Below are 25,330 nucleotides of genomic sequence, written 5' to 3' on the forward strand. Positions count from 1 at the left end.
AATATATACTATATACATGTATATGTTAGAATATACATAGATTTTAATGTAAAATGTGGGTTCAATCTCTCTAGAGAAATACTTTTGTTTTCTTCATGAATTCCTGAATCAAGTGCACCTCTAGGTATTGCATATAAATAGAGAATATTAATCCCATGACTATTGTTATAATAAAAGTTTCTGGTGCTTAAAAGGCAATAAAGCGCTATCCACAGTGCTCTTATGGGATTCTGCCATTGTAGTAGCCTATGTTTTCCTGGATGTGCTACAAGTTGGGCTTTCGTGAACAGTATCTGAATTAATCTTTCTAAGAATTAAGAGGTAGATATTTATCCTTTTTAGTTAGGGTAAACCTCAGAAAGTTTAAATAACTTGCCTCAAATAAGTTTAGTTTGTCTAATCACAAAGTGTTAGTGCAAGATAGTGAATTTCATTCGGATTCATTCCAAACTTCATATATTTTCACTGGGTTACGTGATCTTTGGAACTCCAACAGCATAAGTATACACAGCAAAGATCCAGCATTACATTTGACTCTTAAGTAAGTTTCTTTGAAGATATTTTTCACTTTACTTTTCAATGAAAGAAATGGGTCTTGTACATAGGAAAACAAGAACAAGGTAATTCTATATTTTGCACTTCCTCAATGTTATCCATTACAAATATTTTCACATTGTTTTTATGTATGATTATGTTTGTAATTCTCAGACAAGATTTTAAATTCTTCTCAGGTAGAGACTATAATTTCCATTTATCCTGCATCTTAACTTGCATCACCTTGGTCAATTTTCTACACATAGTAGGTATTAATCAAATTTTTTTCTGTAAAACCAAATTTTCTTTCATCTGATTATAGGGGAAAAAAAGTTTCTCACTAATCTTTTAATGTCATTGCATCTAGCTATAGAAAACTTATTATTCTGATTAACCATTTAGAAAGAAGCAATTCTCGGGTAATTATAAGTAGGGAAAGGTCCTGGGGAAAACTACAATTATAAACAGCTGCAGCATGAATTATATGTAATTATAGTTGATTCCTGTAAATAATTCTTTCTGTAAATTTCCATTCCAAAGGATCTATTGCTTGGAAACAAAGGACATTTTGAATTAAAAATATATTTTCCTAAATTTGTATAAATAAAATCATATCCAACAAAAAGACAATAGTGAAAAGAAGAGAAAGGGATCAAAGAAGAGACTGTTTCTATTTCTAGTTATGTACCTAACAAGTCACAGAATGTGATTTCTTAGTTCAATCTTGATTTGATTCATAAATACATATTTTTTCTTTAGGCTGTAGACTAAGTAGAAATGAAATACAACCGCCCCCCCAAAAAAAGAAGAAGAATGTGACATACTATGTTCTGCAGTAATTGTCAGCAAAACCTCATAATTTTATTCCAGCAACATAATAACATCATGTAATGACAGACGGCATCTGATATGTCACCATGGTGTTGAATACATTAATGTGACCCAGTTTGTTGTTATTTAGAGGGAATGACTGTTGGGCATTGAGCATTTCCTGCTCTATTAATAATTTTGCTGTTATTTTTTCTTATGGCATATATCTTTTCCTATCAAATATGGGCTGATACGTTTGTTATTTATTATATATATTCTAACAGAAATGACAAAAGAAGAGTTGATATATTATTTAAGTCAACCTAATACATTAATATGGGTTCTCTGGTTTTAAAATGACCAAATAAAATGCGAAAATAGGAGATGCTGAATGGCTGCTTAAAAATGGAAAGAGTGTCTGCATTTCTGAATTATAACACAAAATTAGGATAGTTTATGATTTTCAACTCTTTTCTTGCGAGGAGAGTTCATCTTCTTCTGAATTATAGCTTTGTTTTTCCACACAGCTCTACTCCCTATGCTTTTACATGACTATCTCATTAATCTAATGTGAAATAATCCGTACTGTGTAGGAGAAAAGCTGATATGCATACCTTTGTTTGACATTAAACATTTCTAAATCCCATAACTCTCTAGTGTAAGACAAACTTCATATTTTTTCTTCAACAAATTGAGTTAAATAATATAGGCCATTTTGATTGCTAAAGGTTTCTTTTTTACCAAAACATATCTCTTAAGAGTCTTTGAGCACATGAAGGCAATTCTTCTTGCTGTCTATAATCCACATTAGTGTGATTGCGTATCTGGGAGCACACAGAGCACATAGTTCCCAAATAATATCTGTTTTGTTTTATGCATAAAATCTTTCAGGTAAACCAGGTGCATGAGCAAAACAAAGGGAGAAAGACATACAAAGGCTTGTTTCACCTCTATATAGGGTCCTTTATTTGCATTATATATCAAGCAAAAATAATACACCTCTCAGAATGTTAAGCAAAAACAATATGGCTCTGATGTACGTGTGCACAACGTTGTCTAATTTCCATGAAATGTCTGCAGGGTTTTGCACATCAAGATATTTCTTACTAAAAATGTTTATGGAAATAGGTCTTTATGTGTATTCCTAATAGAGAGCAATTCATTATGTTTAAAAACAGCTTTTGTATGAGTAGTTGTGAATAAACAGTTATCAAGCATTTTAAATATAAGCAATACGTATGTTTATACTATATTAGTGACACACTTCTTGTACAAATGCAGAGTGTTTACACAACCTAATTAGAACAGATATGTAGGAAAAAAAGGGAAACATTTAACTTCAATTCCAGTAGTAATAGACGGTGATACAGACTGTAACAGAATCTATAAAATACCATAGTGAATATTGAGCTAAAATATGCAAACAAACTTATTAAAACAATATCTGCTAAATAGAATATTGAACAATATCTTTAGTTCTTATGTAACATAGAAAAATATTTTTTTCTTTTTAAAACACATGACTCTAGCTAGTCTGGCTTTGATGTCAGTGAAAATGAAAGAAATGTAAAACATCTATTCAATTATTTCAGTTAATATACAAGCGTTAGGCATTCAAATTCCTAATTAAGAGACAACATGCCCTGTCAGGCATCTGCATGGGCTATTGAACATTGCCTAGATTGTTCCATAATTATCCCAGTTTAATAGCTCTAAAAACGTAAGCAATGTGCATCCATTGAAGGAAAGTATGGCTTATCACACAAGCAGGTGCAGTGCACAGAACATGCTCTGGTTCCATGTATTCATGCTGGAGGTTTTTATTGGAACATGTTTTAATTAATCCTCGAACAGAGAGCAACAGCACGCCACCAGTGAAAGTTGTTCAAACATTCTTTATTGAAAAAGAATCACAGCCTGTAGACAGAAATAGATGTACTTTTGCTGTAGGATTTGTATTTTGACATACCTTCCTCATTCCAACTCTTACATATCCTAGAATAGCAGCTAGCTGTGCTTAATTTTACATATAAACTTTGGCAAATGATAAGTCATTATCAAGCAAATCACGTCATTCATTTTTAAAATTTAATCTGACATAGGGCATTTCATGCCTCATTTGAAAAATAATCAGTTTGAGCATCATGTTACAAAAACAGTGTTTTTAACCATTAGTTAGTTCAACTTTTCCAGCATTTAGAACATAATTGATTCTTTTTCAGTTCAAAGATAGTTGAGTTAAATAGATGGGGTGACATGATGGCATTATTTATGGTTTATTATCTAGTTTAACTGTTTGGCAGTGTAGAGTATAGGAAAATTCTAGTTAATCAGTAGGTTTATAAATTAAGAAGTATTGATGTCTCTGCTTGAGAGGTAAAAGAGTTTGACAAAATCAAAAGACAAAAGTATCACATGTTTAAAAAAAAGAAAATAAATTCAGTTAGCATTCTTTATGATAGTAAAGGTCAACTTTCTAGCAAGTGAAGATAAAAATGATTCTGTAGTGTGGTGTCACATGGGTCATTAACAATAGTATATCATCTGCAAAATACTCTATGCTATAACACGATCATTTAAAATTGTATAGCTTGAAACAGTAGAAAGTTAGCTTATAACTTACATAATTTGAATTTAGTATTAAGAGTGTGTATTTCTTTACTATGCAATGCTAAAATTTATCCAATAATAATACTTATTGGTATGACATATTAATTTCCTCTTTCATCTCTAAATTCCATTCCCATATTTTTTCTTGTCTAATCCAAAGTGATCTCTGAAAAAATTTGTTTTTCACATCATTATTGTAATTATTCAATATCATCAACTAAAAACAGACACAATTTGAATAGTCTCAACCTACGTAGATACATTTAGAGTAATAGATATGATGTTTCCTGTCTATTAGTTTATTTTCTAATGGTCTTAGACACTCTGAAGTAAATATTCTATGATTGAAAATCTGGAACCTTAGTTTTGGTAGCAATTCAAAAAAGCCATTTCAAGTTCTTTCCCAAACTTGCCCAAATCCATATTAAAAAACATTAAGAGGCATATAATGGCAGTATGAGGAGCCTCATGAACCTGCTCCCCAGAAAACTGCTATAAATCTTGAAAATTATTTTTAAAAATTCAACCATTTAGGTTGAAGGTGATCAAGAGGAACAAACTTCCAGACATAAAATAAATAAGACATGGGGATGCGATGCACAGCTATTGTGTATGGTGACTATAGTCAATAACGTCATACTGCAAATTTGGAAGTTGCTAAGAAATTAAATCTGAACAGTTCTCATCATAAGGGAAAAAATTGTAACGTTGTAGTGACAGATGGTAACTAGACTTACTGCGATCATTTTGCGATGTATACAAATGTTGAATCAGTATGTTGTACAACTGAAAATAATGTAATGTTATTGTCAACTATGCTTCAATTAAAAATCACGACAGTAAAAGAAGTTTAAAAATAAAATAATAAGACAAAATTTTATAAACAACCACCACAACAAAACCTCAACCATTTAAAGCCTGTAGAAATTGTCCTAAGGTCATACTGCAAATGAAGAAACACATATGCAAGATAATCTACCAAATCTTCGTAAGAATAGAAAATCTGTGGCATTTCAGCTGCAGTTTGCTCCCTCCTTTGTTTTTCTCCATCTCAGTGCTTAGATGCTCAAATCTGGTTGGATATGACCTCAAAAACGGGGCTCCTTCTAGTCATGAGATATGTTTCCTACTGAGAAAGGCAAGCCAGAAGCGTTTCTTGTTCCCACCAGTTCCAAGTTCAAAAAAATAAATTCCTGCAAATGCAGCCAAGAAATTGGGTGCTTACTTCATACACCTAAATTCTGCTCATAGAACAGATGCTTAACTCTAGGCATGGCCTGCATTGCCCTTGCACCAGCTCACTCATGACACACAGGTTTCATTCTGAGAGAAGTAAGTTTAGAAAAGCAGAGTTTGTTGTCCTCACTCTGAACTTTGCTCATTACCAGAGCTATCCATCCAACAGAGGCACATCATTTGACATGCTCCCAGTTCTGGAGCAATGGTTCAGAGATTTTGCCCAGAAGGAGAAGCGGTCCATATGAATAAAGACTTTCAAAGATATCCTCAAAGAAGTTTACTTTGTTTGAAACACAGTATGGGGAAGATCACATCAATGGGGGCTTCAAGTATACAATACAGTATGATTAACTATAGTCACCATGCTGTACATTAAAACCTCAGAACTTCTTCATCTTATAACTGAAGGCTTGTACTCATTGACCAATATCTTCCATTCCCCTCCCTGCCCCACTCCTGGTAACCACCATTCTACTCACTGTTTCTATGAATTTGACTTTTCTTTTTCAGATTCCACATATAAGTGAGATCATACAGTATTTCATTCTCTATCAGGCTTATTTCACTCATAATAGTGTCCTCTGGGTTCATCCATGTTGTTCCAAAAACAGGATTTCCTTCTTTCTCATGGCTAAATAATATTCACATATATATATATATGAATGTGTCATATCTTCTTTATCCCCTTCTTCATCAATGGATACCTAAGTTCTTTCCATACCTTGGCTATTGTGAATAATGTTGCAATAAACATGTGAGTGCAGATATCTCTTCAATATACTGATTTATTTTCTTTTTGGGTATATACTCATAAGAGGAAATTCTGGATCATATAGTAGTTCTATTTTTTGATTTTTCAGAAAATTCCATAATGTTTTCCATAATTGCTGTACCAATTTACACTCCCACCATCAGTGTACAAAGATGCCTGTCTCTAAATCCTCACCAACACTTGTTATCTATTGTCTTTTAAATTAAAGTGAATCTATCGGGTGTGAGGTTATGTCTCATTGTGATTTTGATTTGTTGTTCCAAGATATTTAGCGATGTTGAGCATCTTTTGATGTATATGTTAGCCATTTGTATGTCTCCTTTGAAAATATATCTATTCAAGTTCTTTGCTGATTTTTCATATTGGTTTACTTGGATTTTTATTGTGCTAAGCTGTATAAGTTTCTTATTTTTTTGACATTAAACCCCTATGAGATAAATAGTTTGCAAATATTTTCTCCCATTCTGATGATTGTTTTTCTCATTTTTTCTATTTTCTTTGCTGTGAAGAACCTTTTTAGCTCAACATAGTCCCACTTATAAAATTTCCTTTTGTTTCCTGCATTCTTTGGTGTCGTATCCAAAAATAATATTGCCAAGATTCAAGATCAAAGTCAAAGATCTTACATCCTACATTTTCTTCTAGGACCTTTACAGTTTTAGGTTTTACATTTAAGTCTACAATCCGGTTTGAGTTAATTTTTGGAAATGATGTAAGATAGGGGTCCATTTTCATTTTTTTGCATGTGGACATCCAGTTTTCTAAGTACTATTTATTGAAGACACTATCCTTTCCCAATTGTGTGTTCTTGATGCCCTTGTCAAAATTAGTTGACAGTATACGCATGGGTTTATTTTTGGTCAATGTGCCTGTTTTTATGACAGTGCCATAATGTTTTGATTACTATAGCTTTGTAATACAGTTTGAAATCAGGAAGTTGATGCCTACATCTGTTCTTATTGCTCAAATTTGCTTTCCCTATTTGGGATATTTTGTGGTTCCATATGAATTTTAGGATTGTTTTTTTCTACCTGTAAAATATACTAATGGAATTTTGATAGGGATTGCATTGAACATGTACATCACTTTGAGTAATATGGATATTTAAACAATATTAATTCTTCCAATTTGTGAACATGGAATATCTTTCAACTTAATTGTGTTCTCCTCAATTTCTTTCATCAGTGCCTTACACTTTTCAGTCTATAGGGTTTTCATCACCTCAGTTAATTTTATTCCTAAGTATTTTATTATTTTTGAGCTATTATAAATGTGATTGTTTTCTTAATCTCTCTTTTCTATAGTTTTTTGTTAGTGTATAGAAACACCTCTGATTTTTGTACATTTATATTGTATCCTACAACTTTACTGAACTCAATTAGTTCTAACTTTTTCATGGAGTCTTTAGGGTTTTCTATATACAAGATCATGTCATCTGAAAACAGAGACAATTTTACTTCTTCTTTTATGATTTTGATGCCTTTTATTTATTTTCCTTGACTAGTTTCTCCAGCAAGGCATCAGTACTATGTTGAATAGGAGTGATGAGAGTGTGCACTTTTGTTTTATTCCTGATCTTAGGGGAAAAGCTTTTAACCTTACACTGTTAAGTATGATGTTAGCTGTGTGCTTGTCATATATGGCCTTTATTATGTTGAGGCACATTCCTTCTATGCCCAACTTATTGAAAGATTTTATAATGAAAAGATGTTGAATTTTGTCTAATGCTTTTCCTGCATCAATTTAGATGATCGTATAATTTGTACCTTTCATTCTGTTAATGTGGTGCGTCACACTTATTGATTTGTGTATGTTGAAACATCCTGCATTCCAGGGATAAATCTCACTTGATTATGGTGTATGACCATTTTAATGAACTGTTGAATTAGGTTTGGTAGTATTTTTTGAAAACTTTTGCATATGTGTTCATCTGAATTATTGGCCTATAATTTTCTTTTCTTGTAGTGTCCTTTTCTGGCTTTGGTATCAGGATAATGCTGGCCTTATAAGACAAATTTGGGAGTATTCCTTTCTCTTCAATTTTTTGGAAGAACTTAAGAAAGATTGGTATTAATTCTTCTTTAAATATATGGTGGAATTCACCAGGAAAGCTATAAACGTCCAGGTTTGTTTTCTTGGGTTTTTTTTTTAGCTTTTTGATTACTGCTTCAATCTCCTTGTTCATTATTGAAGTGTTTAATTCATGATGCAGTCTTGGTAGTTTCTATGGTAGGTTATTCATTTGAATCTTCATTTTTTTTCTTAATGTAGGCAATTATTGCTATGAACATCCCTCTTACAACTACTTTAGCTGTATCCTATAGGTTTGGGTATGCTGTGTTTCTTTTTTAAATATATATTTCAAGATACTTTTTGATTTCTCATTTGATTTCTTCTTTCACCAGTGGGTTGTTAGCAGTGTGTTGTTTAATTTCCACATATTTGTTTTTTCTCCAATTTTCCTCCTGCTGTTTTTTTCTAGTTTTACATCATTATATTCAAATAAATGTTTGGTACTGATTACAGTCTTCTTAAATGTGGTAAGACTTGTTTTATTACCTAACATATGATCTATACTGGAGAATGTCCTGTGTGTGCCTGAGAAGAATGTGTATTCTTCTGGTATTGCATAGAATGTTCTCCATATGCCTGCTAGGTCTATTTAATCCAAAGTAAAGTTCAAGTCCAATATTTCCTTGTTGATATCTTGTAATTAAAATTCTACCCACGAAATAATCCCAGGCCCTGATGGCTTCATTGGTGAATTCTGCCAAATATTTAAAAAATAATTAATAGAAATTCTTCACAAACCCTTCCAAGAAATGAATTAGTGCAAAAACCTTCTCAACTCAAGCTATAATACCTGTATTACCTGATACCAAAACCAGATAAACACATCACAAGAAAACTACAGATTAATATCCTTTATAAATTTGGACTTAAAGATCTCAACAAATTATTACCAAGCTGAATCCTTCAACTTATAAAAATAATTATATAACATGATCTGTGGAATTAATATCAGAAATTCAAGGTTGATTTAACTTTCAAAAACTAATTAATATAATACACAATAGCAGAATAAAGGGTAAAATCCACATGATCATATCAAAAGCAAAAACAAATCGAGAAAACTTCATGATAAAACTCTCAACAAACCAAGAATAGAAAGGAACTCCCTCAACATCATAAAGAACATCTATGAAAACCCACAGCTAACATCATGTTTTTTGGATGTTTGTTTGTTTTTATATATTTATTTGTTTATTTTTGGCTGTGTTGTGTCTTCACTGCTGTGTGCAGGCTTTCTCTAATTGCGGGGGCTACTTTTCGTTGCAGTGCATGGCCTTCTCATCGCAGCAGCTTCTCTTTGTTGCAGAGCATGGGCTCTAGGCACATGGGCTTCAGTATTTGTGGCTCATGGGCTCTAGAGTGCAGGCTCAGTAGTTGTGGTGCATGGGTTTAATTGCTCCATGGCAGGTGGGATCTTCCCAGACCAGGGCTCAAACCTGTGCCCCCTGCATTGGCAGGCAGATTCTTAACAATTGCACCACCGGGGAAGTCCCTAACATCATGTTTTATAGTGAAAAAGTAAATGTGTTATGTCTACAATTAAGGAAAAGATAAAGATACCAACTCTAGCCTCTTCAACAGTTTACTGGACTTTCTAACCAGAGCAATAGGACAAATATAAAAAGAAATAAAAGACAGTCATATTGGAAAGGAAGAATTAAAATTCTTTCTGTTTGCAGATGACATGAAAATTCCGAAGGAGTCTACTAAAAGTCTTTAAGAATTAATAAACAAGTTCAGCATTATTGCAGAATAAAAGATTGATAAAGAAAATCAATTATAATTTTATACATTTTTAATGAATAATATGGAAATGAAATTAAGAAAACAATTATGTATACAATAGTTTTCAAAGAACAAAACTGTTAGGAATAAATTTAACAAAAGGAGGATAAAACTTACACTCTGAAAACTATAAAATATTGTTGAAAGAAATTAAAGAACACATAAATAAAGGCAAAGACACCTCCTTTCTATTGATTGGAAGACAATATTGTTATCATGGCTATATTTTCAAAATTGATCTATGGAGTCAAAGTAATTCTCATAAAAATTTAGCTGTTTTATTAGTAAAAATTGAGAATCCCATCCTAAAATGTATAGGGGAATTTAAGGGACTCAGAATAACTGACACAATATTAAAAGAGAGAAACAAAATGGTGGACTCACACTTAATGTTTTCCAAATATACCACAAAGCTAAAGTAACCATGACAGTGTGGTACTGCTATACTTACTGACATATACAACAATGTTATATAATTGAGATCCCAGATATAAATCCTCATATTTATAGTTAATTGATTTTCAACAAGGCTGTCATGACAATTCAATTGAGGAAATAATAGTCTTTTCTACAAATGGTGATGAGACAACTGGATAACCACATGCAAAACAATAAAGATGGATCTACCTCATAACATCTACAAAAGTTAATTGAAGTAGCTAAGACCTAAACACTTGAGCTAAGTATAAAACTCATGGAAGAAAACAGAGATGTAAATTTTCATACTTTGAATTAAGCAGTGGTTTCTTAGAGATGACAACAAAAAGCCAAGCAACAAAAGAAAAATAAATTGGACTTCAACAAAATTAAGAATATTTGAGCTGCGAAAGACACCATCAAGAAAGTAAAAATACAATCTACAGAATAGTAGAATATATTTGTATCTCATATATTTGACAAGGGACTTGCATCAAGAATATGTAAAGAACATTTAGAACTCAATAATAAAAAAAAAACAACCATATTAAAAATTGGGCAAATGATTAAAGAAAAATTTCTCCAAAGAATATATACAAATAACTAAATAAGCACATGGAAAGATGTTGAACATAATTAGCCATGAAGGAAGCAAACAAACAAAAAAGGACCACTTCACATGTGTTAGAGTGGCTATAATAAAAAAGACAGATAATAACAAATGTTGGCATTGATGTGGAGAAATTGGGACCCTCATACAGAGCTGGTGATAATATAAATGATATAGATACTTTGGAAAACAGTTCTTTGAAGGTTAAACCTGGCTATTCCACTCCTAGGTATATATTCAAGAAATAAAAGTATATGTATACATAACAACTTGTACAGGAATATTCATAAAGCATTATTAATAATAAAACAAGGTGGAAACAATCCAAATGTTCATCAACCAAAAAGAAGATAAACAGAATTGGGTATTTCAATACAATGGAATATAATTATGCAGTAAAAAGTAATAAAACCAATTGAGATTTCTTGTCCCTATATAAGGAGTATGGAAGTCTCCACTCCATCCTAACAACATGTAAGAAAGCAGAACAGACTAAAAACCAACAGCTCTTCTTTGACCATGAAAGAGGGGATATTATGGGGCAAAATTCTGCCCTGAAGATGGCAAAGATAGAGAGGTAAATAAACAAATTCATGGCTACCCATGCAGAGCCTCACAAGTCCTGCTGCAGGAACCAGTACTGAGACAGGAAAATTTGAACTATAATTGACAAATTGCTGGAAGTCAGTGTGGATAACTCTGAGTTAAAAATCTTCAGAGAACCCAGGCTTGATGTGGCTTCCAAGATAGTATGATTTTTATCTCCAGGAGCTTGACCAGATTCCTACAGTAAATTTTGGAGATTGGATTCCAACAGAAGGAGGCAGGGAAAGAACTACTTTAAAATACACCAGAGCACTCTGTTCCTCTTAACAAGGTCTGTTCTTAGGGGAAACTAGTTAACCAGATCCTAACCTGCTAGAGTATTATCAGAACTTAACTGACTTGGGACATAGGGAAAAACCCAGCTCCAGCCCATTTTAGCCAATGTATAACACTTAAAGAGGGAGGAAGAAAGCAGAGACACTTGTGAAGTTCACAATTCAGAGGCATTTACTCACTAAGACTGAGACTTAATCATTGTATTATAGAACTCTATCCCTCTCCCTGAAACTCAGCAATACAAATTTCTAAAGGTCTATTTACAGCAGTTCTTTTTACACAGTACATTATATTTAGCTATCAATAAATTACAAGGCATACCAAAAGGCAAAAAGCACAATTTTAAGAGCTAGAGCAAGCACCAGAACTGGACATGACAGTGATGTTGGAATTATCAGAGCAGGAATTTTTTAAAAATCTATGGTTAATATGCTAAGGGTTCTATGGATAAATTAGACAGCATGCAAGGACAGATGGGTAATATAAGCAGAAAGATAGAAATCATAAAAAGAACCAAGAAGGAAGGCTAGATATAAAAAAGAAGGATCAGTGTAACAGAAATGAAGAATGCCTTTGACAGACTTATTGGTAGACTGCACACAGCTTAGGAAAGAATTTCTGAGCTAGAGGGTATATCAACAGAATCCTCAATGAAAAGGAAAGAGAAAAAGACTGATAAAAGCAGAACAGAATATCCAAGAAATGTAGGACAACTACCAAAGATGTAACATACATAAGATGACGCTAACAGAAGGAGAAAAAGGAAAAGAAAAGAACAGAAGAAAATTTTGGAACAATAATGACTGAAAATTTTACCAAATTAACGTCAGACTTCAAATTACAATCCAAAAGCTCAAAGAACAGCTAGCAGAAAAAAATGTCTGCCCTTCTCCCCACCCCTCCAAAATGATTTTTAAACTATAGAAAATCAAAGATGGATTAAAAATCCTGAAAGAAGCCCGAGGATAAAAACATCTAACCTATTGAGGAACAAAGATTAAAATTGTTTCTGACCTCCCTTCAGAAACCATGCAAGCAAGAAGAGAGTGGGGTGAAATATTTAAAGTGTTGAGTAAAATACCCATCAACCTACTGTATCAAAAGTATTCTTCATTTCTGTTACAGTGTTTTATTTTATATCTAATCTTTCTTTTTGGTTCTTTCTTATGATTTCTACCTCTCTGTGAAATTATCATTAAAAGGGAGGGAGAAATAGATTTTCTCAGACAAACACATTTGAGAAAATTTATCGTTAGTAGGCCTGCCTTCTAATAAACGTTTAAAGAAGATTTATTATAAGGATTATAATATAAGTCAGAAACTCAGATCTACATAAAGAAGAGGATCAATGAAGGAATGAATAAAGATAAAATTAAAACTTTAAAAGATTCTTAGTCTAATGGATATTTTGTTTACAATAATAGCAACAATGTTTTCAACCATGTATGCTTATGTATATAGCATATACATATACTTATGTATGCTTATTTATGACTGAAATAAATGAAAGTATTGATACAAAGGATGGGAGGAAGGAATTAGGGTTATTTTGCTATTATCAGGTACTCACACTACCTGTGAAGTGGTATAATGTTATTTAAAAGTGGACTTGGGTTAGTTGTAAATGTATATTGCAACCGTAAGGCAACCACTAGAAAAAGTAAAAAAAAAAAAATTATAACTTTATGCTAAGGAAAGAAGAGAATCATAAAAAAATGCTCAATTAAAACCACAAAGGAAGGGTGATTGAGCAAGATGGCAAAGTAGGAGGATATGGAACTCACCTACCCACATGAACAGATCAAGCATACATATATAAGAGTAAAAATTCTCACTGAAACTAACGGGAAACTGGCAGTAAGACTCCTGTACAATGAAGGCCTTAAGAAAGATCCACACAGGACTGGGTAGGAAGGGAAGAGAATTGATTAGGTTTGGACATGTGACCCAGGGATGGGTCTCAGAGGAAAAGAGACAATACATAGGCAGAGATCCACCCTGAGTGAGAGGTTTGAGCCACATATTGCATATCTCAGCCCTGGGGTCCAATATAAGGAAGATGAGCTAACTTGGCTGGTTTGTGGGTCACTGAGACTAACAGGAGGGCTGTGGGAAGCCTTAACTCCAATCATGAGAAGCACATGAGTGCTGCCTTGCTTATAAGGCAGGGCAGAGAGGGCAGATTGAGGACTGCTCCAGTTGCTGCCCAGTTTTCTGCAACTGCCACAGCCCACAGCCAGGCCTGAGCTGAGCAAATACAAACATAGTACTAAAGAAAATCATCAAACCACAAGGCAAGAAATTTTTTAAAAAGAAGAAATAAATGGACAGAGAAGAACTACAAAACAACTGGAAAACAAATAATAAAATGGCAAGTAATACATACTTATCAATAATTACTTTCAATGTCAATGGATAAATGTCCCAATCAAAAGACAAAGGGTGTCTGATTGGATAACAAAAAGACCATCTATATGCTGCTTAAAAGAGACTCACTTCAAAGCTAAAGACACACATACAGACTAAATGTGAAGGCATGGAAAAAGATATTTTATGCATATGGAAATGCCAAGAAAGCAGGGCTAGCAATACTTAGGTAAAATAGATTTAAAAAAAAAGTCTCTAACAAAAGACTAAGAGGTGCATTATAGAATGATAAAGGGATCAATACAAAAATAGGATATTACACTCATTAACATATATGCACCCAATATAGGAGCACCAAAATATATAAAGCAAATATCAACAGACATAAAAGGAAAAATTGACAACAATATAATAATAATAGGGAACTTTTAACACCACACTTACATCAATGGACAGATCATCCAGACAGAAAAACAATAAGGCAACTGTGAGCTTAAAGAACACAATAAGCCAGTTGGACTTAATAGAAGGCATTCAATTAAAAAACAGCAGAATACACATTTTTTTTCAAGTGCACATGGAATATTCTCCAGGATAGATAACATGCTAGGCCACAAAACAAGTCTTAACAAATTTAACAGAATATACATTATATTAAGCATTGTTTCTAACCACAATGGCATGAAAATAGAAATCAATTATGGAAAGAACAATGGGAAAAGAACAAATACGTGGAAACTAAACAACATGCTATAACAAACAAATGGGTCAATGAAGAAATCAAAGAGTAAATCAGAAAATACCATAAGACAAATGAAAATGGAAACACAACTTTCCAACATCTATGGGATGCAGCAAAAGCAGTTCTAAGAGGAAAGTTTACAGCAATAAAGGCCATCTTCAAGAAATAAGAAAAATCTCAAATAAAAAACCTACACTACCATCTAAAGGAATTAGAAAAAGAACAAACAAAGCCCAAAGTCAGAAAAAGGAAGGAAATAATAAAGATCAGAGAGGAAATAAAATAGAGACCAAAAAAACAATAGAAAAATCAATGAAAGCAAAGCTTTTTTTGAAAAAATAAACAAAATAGGTAAGCTTTTAACCAGGCTCATCAAGAAGAAAAGAGAGAGGACCCAAATTAACAAAATAATAAATGAAAGAGGAGAAATAACAACCAATATCACAGAGATACAAAAGATCAAAAGAAAATACTACCAACAGTTATATGCCAACTAATTGGAGAACCTACAAGAAATGGACTAATTTCTAGAAATACACAACCTACCAAGAATGAATCAGGAATAACAAGACAATCTGAGCAGACTAATCACTGGTAGTAAAATTGAATTTGCAATGAAAAACAAAACAAAACAACTCCCTGCAAACAAAGTCCAGGACCAGATAGCTTCACAGGGGAGTTCTACAAAATGTATAAAGAAGAGCTAATACCCATCCTTCTCAAACTATACCAAAAAATTGAAGAGGAGGGAACACTCCATAGTTCATTCTATGAGGCTACCGTTACCCTGATACAAAATCCAAAGATACTATGAAAAAAGAAATTTACAGGCTAATATCTGATGACTATAGATGCAAAAATTTCCATTTTTAAATCAGGACTACACCAAACTAAAGTGCTTCTACACAGCAAAATAAACCATCAACAAAAATAAAAGACAACCTATAAAATGGGAGCAGATATTTTCAAATGGTATATTTGATAAAGGTTTACTATCCAAAATATATAAAGAACTTATACAACTCAACAACAAAAAAGAAACAACTCAATTAAAAAATAGGCGGAGGAGCTGTACAGACATTTTTCCAGAGAAGTTATACAGATGGCCAAAAAGCACATGGAAAGATGTTCAACATCACTAATTACTAGGGAAATGCAAATCAAAACGACAATGAGATATCACTTCATGCCTTTTAGAATGGCTATTATCAAACTGGCAAAAGAAACATGTTGGTGAGGAAGTAGAGAAAAGGAACCCTATACACTGTTGATGGGAATATAAATTGGTGTAGGCACTATGGGAAACAGTATGGAAATCCTTCAAACAGTTAAAAATAGAACTACCATATGATCCAGATATTTCACTTTTGGTATTTATCCAAAGAAAATGAAAACACTAATTTGAAAAGATATACATACCCCTGTGTTCATTTCAGTATTATTTAAGATAGCCTGAATATAGAAACAATCTAAGTGCCCATCTGTGGTTGAATAGATAAGGAAGATGTGTATATATATATATACAATGGAATACTTAGCCATAAAAAAGATGAAATCTTGTCATTTGCAATAACATGCATGAACCTTGAGGGCATTATGGTAAGTAAAATAAGTCAGATGGGGAAAGACAATTACCATATGATTTCGTTCGTATGTAGAATATAAAAAACAAACAAAGCTAAATAAACGTACAAACCAAACCAAACCAAAAATAATATGTAGATACAGGGAACAGAATAGCGGTTACCAGAGGGGAAGAGAGTGGCTGCAAAATGGGTAAAGGAGATCAACTGTATATTGACAAATGGAAACTAAATTTTTGGTGGTAAGCACTCTGTAGGGTATACAGAAATAGAAATAAAATGTACACATGAAATTTATATAATGTTATAAAGCAATGTTACCTCAATAAAAATAAATCTAAATTTATCAAACAACATTAGAATGTGATAAAAGTTACATGTACTTTACATTAATTTCAGGAGAAAGGACATATTTACAATATCTAAGAATAAGTTAGACCTTCACATTAATTACATATAGAGAACTACTTTCAGAATCTTATTTATTTGGTATTGGTTAACAAACATACTATAAAGGCATACTGAAAAATTATTCTTATTATCAAGAAAATAATTCAAATCAGAAGTTAAATTTGTTGGAAAACAGTTTGTCAGTTCCGCAAAAAGTTAAACATAGAGTTTATTTTATGACCCATCAGTTCCACTTCTAGTTATATACCCAAGAGAACTGAAAACATACGATCACACACTTCTACACAAATCGTTCAAGTAGCACAATTCACAATACCCATACAATGGACAATTATTTAGTCATAAAAAACAGTGAAGTAATGATCCATGCTACAATATGAATGAACCTTGAAAACACTGCAAGAAGTAAAAGAAGCCAAACACAAAAGTCCATGTATTATGTGATTCCATTTATGTGAAATGTCCAGAACAGGCAAATCCATAGAAATAAGAAGTAGATTAGTGGTTGCCAGGGCAAAGCAGGAAGGGAGAACTGGGAGATGAATGTTTCTTTTTGGGGTGATGGAAGTGCTCTGAAATTAGGTAGTGGTGACCACTGTACAACATTATGAATATACTAAAAACTAATAAATTGTACACTTTAAAATGGTTAACATGGTGGGAAAAATATAAATGGAAGGTGAAAAAGATACTTTGTGAACATTAATAAAAGACAGCAGGAGTAGCTATATTAATTTCAGACAAAGCAGACTTCAAAGTATTGCGTAATGGTATTTTGCAATCACATTATTAAAAAATAATAAGTTAAATAAGTAAACCAGGAGAACTGCTAGACTTTTTCAGACTCCCACAGAATTAAGCAGTTTTATTCTACTTCTAAAATGTTGATGATAATGCATTCTTATTAAATCTGTTGTTTCAAGGATTGACAGGGAGAGAAATATCTATTTGGGGTATCTAATTTTTCTATATCACTTTCTTTTTTCTTCATATTCTATATATTCTTTATTATATCTGATTCAAAGATAACTTGGCATGATTTTCTTCCTAATGAGAAATTCTAAGATTGGAAGAATCATCTATGCTTTTTATCATAACAATTTGCAGGAAAAAAATGTCAATTATGTTTTCTTAGACTCATGCTCTAAGTATAAATAACTAAAATGTATATAGAGTTCATATTTTGTTTAAAGTTAAGAATTTTATCACACCAACTAGCTTTATAATAATAAAAATTATGAGATAATCAAATCTTTATTACTTTTTGAATTATTATTTAAATTATATAAACACTTGACTCAAAAGGATATAGATTTCCAATGATTTTAGTATAATTCACTTTCTTAAAATTCATATTAACTCCAGATCCATTTCACTATTTATTATCTATTCAAAACTTCATTATGAACATACAGTTAAGAACTTTCACAATGTTGAAATGTTGCAGCATTTTTCCCCTTAGGATAAATAATAAATATTTAAAGTCACTAAGAGTTAGAATTTCAACATATAAAGCACCTCAGAGCTAGTTTTACCCCAAATTGCATCTGGATTGCTTGCCTGTATTTCAGCATGCATATTCAGATATTAACTATATATTCAAATGCTAAGCTTGTAGTGTTACTGACACCATTACACTGATTGGGTATGAAGGAACCCATGAAATTACAAGGTCAGAGATGAAACGCAGTTCATAGAGGCTAGAACTGACATTAAGTAGACATTCTGTGATTTGGTCCTCCAAGGCCTGGACCTGACACCCAAAGCCAAAGCCACAGCTTTGAGCTGAACACCAAAAGCAAACTTTATTTCAATGCACTGTTAACCATTTCCTCATCCTTCTGTTTTAATCTAGTAATTGGGGCCAATTCCTTACCATGAAAAGGGATCAAGTAATTATGTCCTAAGGCTATATATGACATGCAAGGGAGAGGTGACACATGGAACTAGGGAACTGTTAGTTAATGTGTAACCAGTATTGGAAGGCGACCACTGAAAGGCAGCCACTGAAATGAAATGTGCTGGTCTCTAGTGCCTGAGAGTGTTATGTGGGAAGCCGTAGATACTCCTCTGACAGCCCTTTACTCTGCATTTTTAGGAGAAGGAGGAGGACAAGAGGAGACAAATACATAGTGAGCACCTAACATACGGCAATCATTGGGCTGGATGATTCATTAATTTGCAGTATAAACTGCGTAATTAGTGGGATCCAGTACAAAAGGAAAATAAGGGGCGCCTATTTAAAAATTAAGAAATTCACGATGGCAATGGCAGAGCATTAACCAACTGTGGGCGTTTCTGAACACAGGGCCCTGTGTAAATGTCCATGTGTCCGTGAAGTTGGCCTTGCTAATTGGACATTGGTGCTCTCAGAAATGCTACATACTATAATCTCTATTCCACAATTAGAAAATCGAGGCTTAGAAAGGTTTAACTGGTTTGCCCAAGGGTACATACCTTGCAAAAGACAAAGATGGATTATACATATATATGGCTTTATATTTTTGAATTTTATTTATTTTTTTTATTGGGGTATAGTTGTTTTACAATGTTATGTTAGTTTCTACTGTACAGCAAAGTGAATCGGCTATATGTACATACACATCTCCTCACTTTTGGATTTCCCTACCATTTAGATCACCACAGAGCACTGAGTAAAGTTCCCTGTGCTATACAGCAGACTCTCATAGTTATCTATTTTATACATATTAGTATATATATGTCAATCCCAATCTCCCAATTCATCCCACCTCCCCTTTCCCCCATTGGTGTCCATTTGTTTGTTCTCTACGTCTGTCTCTATTTCTGCCTTGCAAACAGGTTCATCTGTACCATTTTTCTAGATTTCACATACATGCATTAATATACAATATTTTTCTCTTTCTGACTTACTTCACTCTGTATGACAGTTTCTCCCTAGCTCTTTGTGATTTGTTTAGTCTTACAGAGCACAAGGGCAATATTATACACACCATTTAAAATTTATATTTAGATGTTTATGTGCTCTTTATTTTTCATCATCTCATAAAATATCCCCTTCCTGTTACTATATAGTTCACTTCTCTCTGCAACTGTCCTGCTAATAAGTTTCCCAATTAGAATGGGATTACACATCCAATGGGAAGAAGACTGCAATACAGCCATAATAACCACAGCAATCTCAGAGCTTCCTAGGATCAGCATAGAGTTAGGACTCCATTATTGGCAAAGCCGCAGGACTAGAACCGTTGAAGCTGCAGGTTCAGTGGACTGCTTCATGGATGGTCCTCTAACTGCTCGTTAATACTGAAGGCCAGGGTAATTATGCTTGCAAAATCCCATGGTACTTGCAAATCTTACTTTTTGCCAATTTTTCTTTCCGGTTTGTATAGAGAGGTGGACTTTCACCCACAGGAGTGCACTCCATGTGTCACTAGAGCATGTACACTTCTGTGGAAGAGGGGCTGTGGTATATATATATATATATATATATATATATATATATATATTTTGGAAAGAGGTAGGTGAGAAGATATAAATATATGAATATGTATATATTTACATGCATGCTGTAAATAGCATGTAACTTCCCTCTGAACAAATTAGTCCCTCTGAATTGTATAAGTGAGCAAATCTAATTTTAGTGAACAAAAGAGGCTGGGAGATGCTGAGCATAATTTTTATGTAAAAATAGGAAGTCTCCAAAGACATCTCTCTTTAAACAGATGAATGCAAATTACCAAAGTCATCTGAATCCGGAAGGTTGATTTATGCGTTTTCCATTGTACCCTTCAACCAAAAAAGCTTTTTCTGTTTCCAAATAGTATGCCTTTGGGGTAAAGTTTTCCTTCATGCACCAAGAAGGGCTGAGAGAAGAGAGCTCCAAAGCAGTCATGTAAAGAAATTGATTCTGTTTTTTTTTTTTATTCAAGCATAGCTCTGCCAAATAGGCTGTCCAACTGTCTACTGTATCCACTTTTAGCAACTTGAATTTTAATTAAAAAAATAAAAGTTTCAATGTTATGTATCAGAGCATATGATTAATTCTCCATTGGCACCCTATGTCTTCAGCCGAGTTCCGACACAGTAAGGAAAAGCTCAAATCCTGCTTGAACACAGCAGCTCAATTCACAAATCAGTATCAGCCATTCTAGAAGATGGGTTTTATTCAACGGCTCCTTCAGCATTGTCAGTACTTATAGTTTCCTTATAGCTTTTAGTACACCTTAAAATCAATAGTGAGTTATTAACTACTAAAATATATTTAAACATTTGTCCTATTAAAGGTAATACACTGCTTATATGGTTTTCATGTACTCTCACTCATAGGATTTCTCTTTTACCCTGCTCTCTTTCAAACATGGACCCTTCTTACACTCTAAGAGTTTTTAAAGTAACCTACAGCAAGAGTGAAGGAGTTTAACTTCTGTCTCTCTTTATATATTTGTGTGTGTGTGTATTCATCAATTAATCCATGTATTCATATACGAATTCAAGAAGCCTTACTGAATAACAATTACCTGCTGCTCAGTATTCCAAGCACTGAGAATCTTTCAAACAAAATCTTCCTCCCAGAACTTAAAGGTTAGAAAATTACATTTGATGTTACTGAAAGAATATTTTAATTGCTCGAATGGCAACTTTTGTTGTCTTTCTTTGCCACCCTGGTGTTGTATTTGCACCTTACAACCCAGGCTTTCATCATAAGCAACTATTTCTGGGGTCCTCCACATACCACACATTTTCACTCTTCTTTGTGCCTTTCTAAGCCTCTCCCTTCTATCTAGATTGCCTTTTCATCCTTTTTATTAATTTATTTTTACATTGTATTGTGGTAAGAACACATAACATGAAGTCTACCCTCTTAAAATTTTAAGTATACCATACAGTATTGTAAACCATAGGTACAATGCTGTACAGCAGATCTCTAGAACTCTTGAATAACTGAAACCTAATACCCTTTGAACAGCAACTCCCCATGTCCCTCTCCCCGCAGCCCCTGACAACCAACGTTATCTGCTTCTCAGAATTTGACTACATTAGATACCTCTTATAGGTGGAATCAGGCAGCATTAGTCCTTCTGTTGGCTGGCTTATTTCTTAGCAAAATGTCTTCCAGGTTTAGTCATGCTGTCACATATGGTATGATTTTCTTTTTTTTGTTGTTTGAATAATATCCCACAGTGTGTGCATGTGTCTATGTACATACATGTGTATATATATATATATATATATATATATATATATATATATACACACATTTTCTTTATCCATTCATCTGTCAATAGACATTTAGATTTTTTCCATATCTTGTCTATTGTGAATAGTGCTGCGATAAACATGGCAGTTCCTATACCTCTTGGAGATCCTGATTTCAGTTCTTTTAGATATAAAGTAAGAAGCAAGATGGCCAGATCATATGATAAGCTTTATTTTAAATATTTTGATGAACCACAATATTGTTTTCCATAGTGGCTACACCATTTTGCATTCTCACCAACAGTGCATAAGGGTTCTAATTTCATCACGTCCTTGTCAACACGTTGTCTCTTACTTTTTAATAACAATATCTATCCTAACAGGTATGAAGTGCTATATTATTGTGGTTTTGAGTTGCATTTCCCAGATGTTTAGTGATGTAGAGCATCTTTTTATATACTTGTTGGCCATTTATATGTCTTGTTTGGAGAAATATATATTAAATTCATTTGTCTCATTTTTAATTTGGGTTATAGGTTTTTTTTGCTTGTTAGTTTTTTGTTATTGAGTTGTAGGACTTCCTAATATATTTCAGATATTCATTTTTTATCAGATATATGGCTTGCAAACATTTTCTCCCTTTCATAAGTTGCTTTTCTTCACCCTGGTGATGGTTTTCTTTGCTGTGCAGAAGCTTTTAAATTTGATGCAAATCCACTTGTAAAATTTTGATTTTGTTGCTTGGACTTTTGGTGTCATATCCAAGAAATCATTGCCAAGCCCTATAACATGAAGCTTTTCCCCTACGTTTTCTTCTAAAAATCTTACATTTAAATGTTTAATCCATTTTGAGTTGCTATTTGTGTATGGTGTAAGATTGGGGTCAAATTTCATTCTATTGCATGTGGATATCCAGTTTTCCCAGCATCACAGCATTATTTGTTGAAGAGATTGCCCTTTCCCCTTGTGTATTCTTGTCACCCTTATTGAAGACCAGTTTACTCTATAGTTTTGAGTTTAGTTTTGGACTCTCTATTCTGTTTCATTGATGTATGTCTAGTTTTATGCCAGTACCATAATGATTTAATTGCTATAGCTTTGCAGTATGTTTTGAAATCAGAAAGTTTGATGCCTCCAGCTTTTTTCTTCTTTCGTAGGATTGCTTTGTTTATTTGGAATCTCTTGTGGCTCAATATGAATTTTAGGATTTTTTTTCTATTTTTGTTAAAATTGCCATGGGATTTTGTAAGGGATTACATTGAATCTGTATATCACTTTGAATAATATGGATGTTTTAACAATATTAATTCTTCCAATTCCTGAACATAAAATGTTATTTTGTGTGTGTGTGTGCCTTCTCTAATTTCCTTTATCAATGATTTGTTGCTTTCAGGATACAAGTATTTCACAACTTTGGTTAAGTTTGTTCCTAAGTTTGTCATTCGTTTTGATGCCCTTGTAGATGGGATTGTTGTTGTTGAATTTCCTTTTACATTAGTTCATTATCCGTGTATAGAAAGGCAACTGATTTTTGTATGTTGATTTTGTATCATGTGGCTTTACTGAACTTGTTGATAATTAGCAGTTTTCTATGGAGGCTTTATGATTTCCTATATATACGATCATGTCATAGGCAAATAGAGATAAATTTTATTTCCTCCTTCTGATTTGGACAGCTTTTATTTCTTTTTCTTGTTTAATTTCTTTGGCAAGGACTTCCAGTACTATGTTGAATAAAGTAGCAAGAATAGGGATCCTTATCTTATACTAGATCTTAGAGGAAAACTGTCAGTTTTTCACCATTGAGTATGATGCTAGTTGTGGGATTTTTATAGCTGGCTTTTATTACATTGAGATAAATTTCTTCTATAAGTAGTTCGTTGAGATTTTCTATTGTGAAAGGATGTTGAATTTTGTCTAATGCTGTTTCTGCATCTTTTGAGATGATCATGTGGGTTTTGCCCTGCATCCCGTTAATTTGGTGTATCATTTCTGTGTGTTGAACCATCTTTGCATCCCTAGGATAGAGCTCACTTAATCATAGTGTATGATCTTTTTAATGTGCTGTTGAATTCACTTTGCTAGCATTTTGTTGAGAATTTTTGCATCTATGATCATCAGAATTATTGGCTGTAGTTTTTCTTCCTTGTGGTGTCCTTGTGTGACTTTGGTGTCAGGGTAATGCTGGTCTCATAAAATGAGTTTGGAAGAGTTCCCTCTCCTATAATTTTGGAAGAGTTTAAGAAGGATTTGAATTAATTCTTCTTTAAATGTTTGGTAGATTTCACCAGTGAAGCCTAAGCTTTTCTTTTTTGGGAGGTTTTTGATTACTGCTAATGTTTGCACTTTTATTTATATTATTTAAAATATTATAATTTTTGTTTCATTATGTTACAAAAATATGCTGCATTTTATTATGTGATGAATATCTTCTGCTTCCTTCTTTCTTCTCTCAAATGTGTCAAAATGCTTTGTGTTTTTAAACAAATCTTTATATTCCATAATTCTTTGGTAGATACTCTTTTCAAAGATATATGATTTGTATGAAAATAAAGATGTAAACTTCTCAATTTCCATTGTTTCCAGATATTTTAATATCTTTTATGCTCAACTGGAAAACCATTGTTCAAAAATGCAGTAGCATTGGAATTACACAGAAGCTTGTTTAAGCCCAGCACTGCCTCCTATTTTCTTAAGGACCTCAGAGGCCTCAGTTCTCCATGTAAAAAAATGAGGTCAGATGATCGTTTGGATAATTTTCAACCCTAAAACTAGAAAATAAATAAAACAGGGACAGCCCAATAAATAAATAAATAAATAAAATAAAACAGGGACAGCCCAATCAGTTACATCCACTGTTGATGTTCTACTTCTACTTTTTTTTCTAATAGAAGGAGGAGCTAAGTAGATAAAAAGACCAACAGGAAATACCTCCAGGCTGAGTGTCTGAAAGTCACTTTTGTAATTTTGATATGAGTTGAGTTTCTGGTCAACAGTTTGGCAAGAATATACATGTCAAAGACTGTTTGCACCAATGTCAGACATTCTAAAAATTATTAATATTGCCAATATTCTAACAGTAATCATTGTACTGCCAAATCTTTAAGTTGGTTTTTATCTTCACTATTACTTAATTATCTTACTCAACAAATATTTATTGAGCATCTACTGTGAGGTTGGTACTGCGGTAAACTTTGGGACAACACGTCTTACCTCAGATATATGACATAATAATGGGAAAATGACAGACACTAAATAATAAAAGACCACAATAATTATAAAATAAATAAACATAGCATTGAAGAGGGGAATAGCTG

Source organism: Phocoena phocoena, chromosome 11, assembly GCF_963924675.1.
Source record: "Phocoena phocoena chromosome 11, mPhoPho1.1, whole genome shotgun sequence".
Taxonomy (NCBI): Eukaryota; Metazoa; Chordata; class Mammalia; order Artiodactyla; family Phocoenidae; genus Phocoena; species Phocoena phocoena.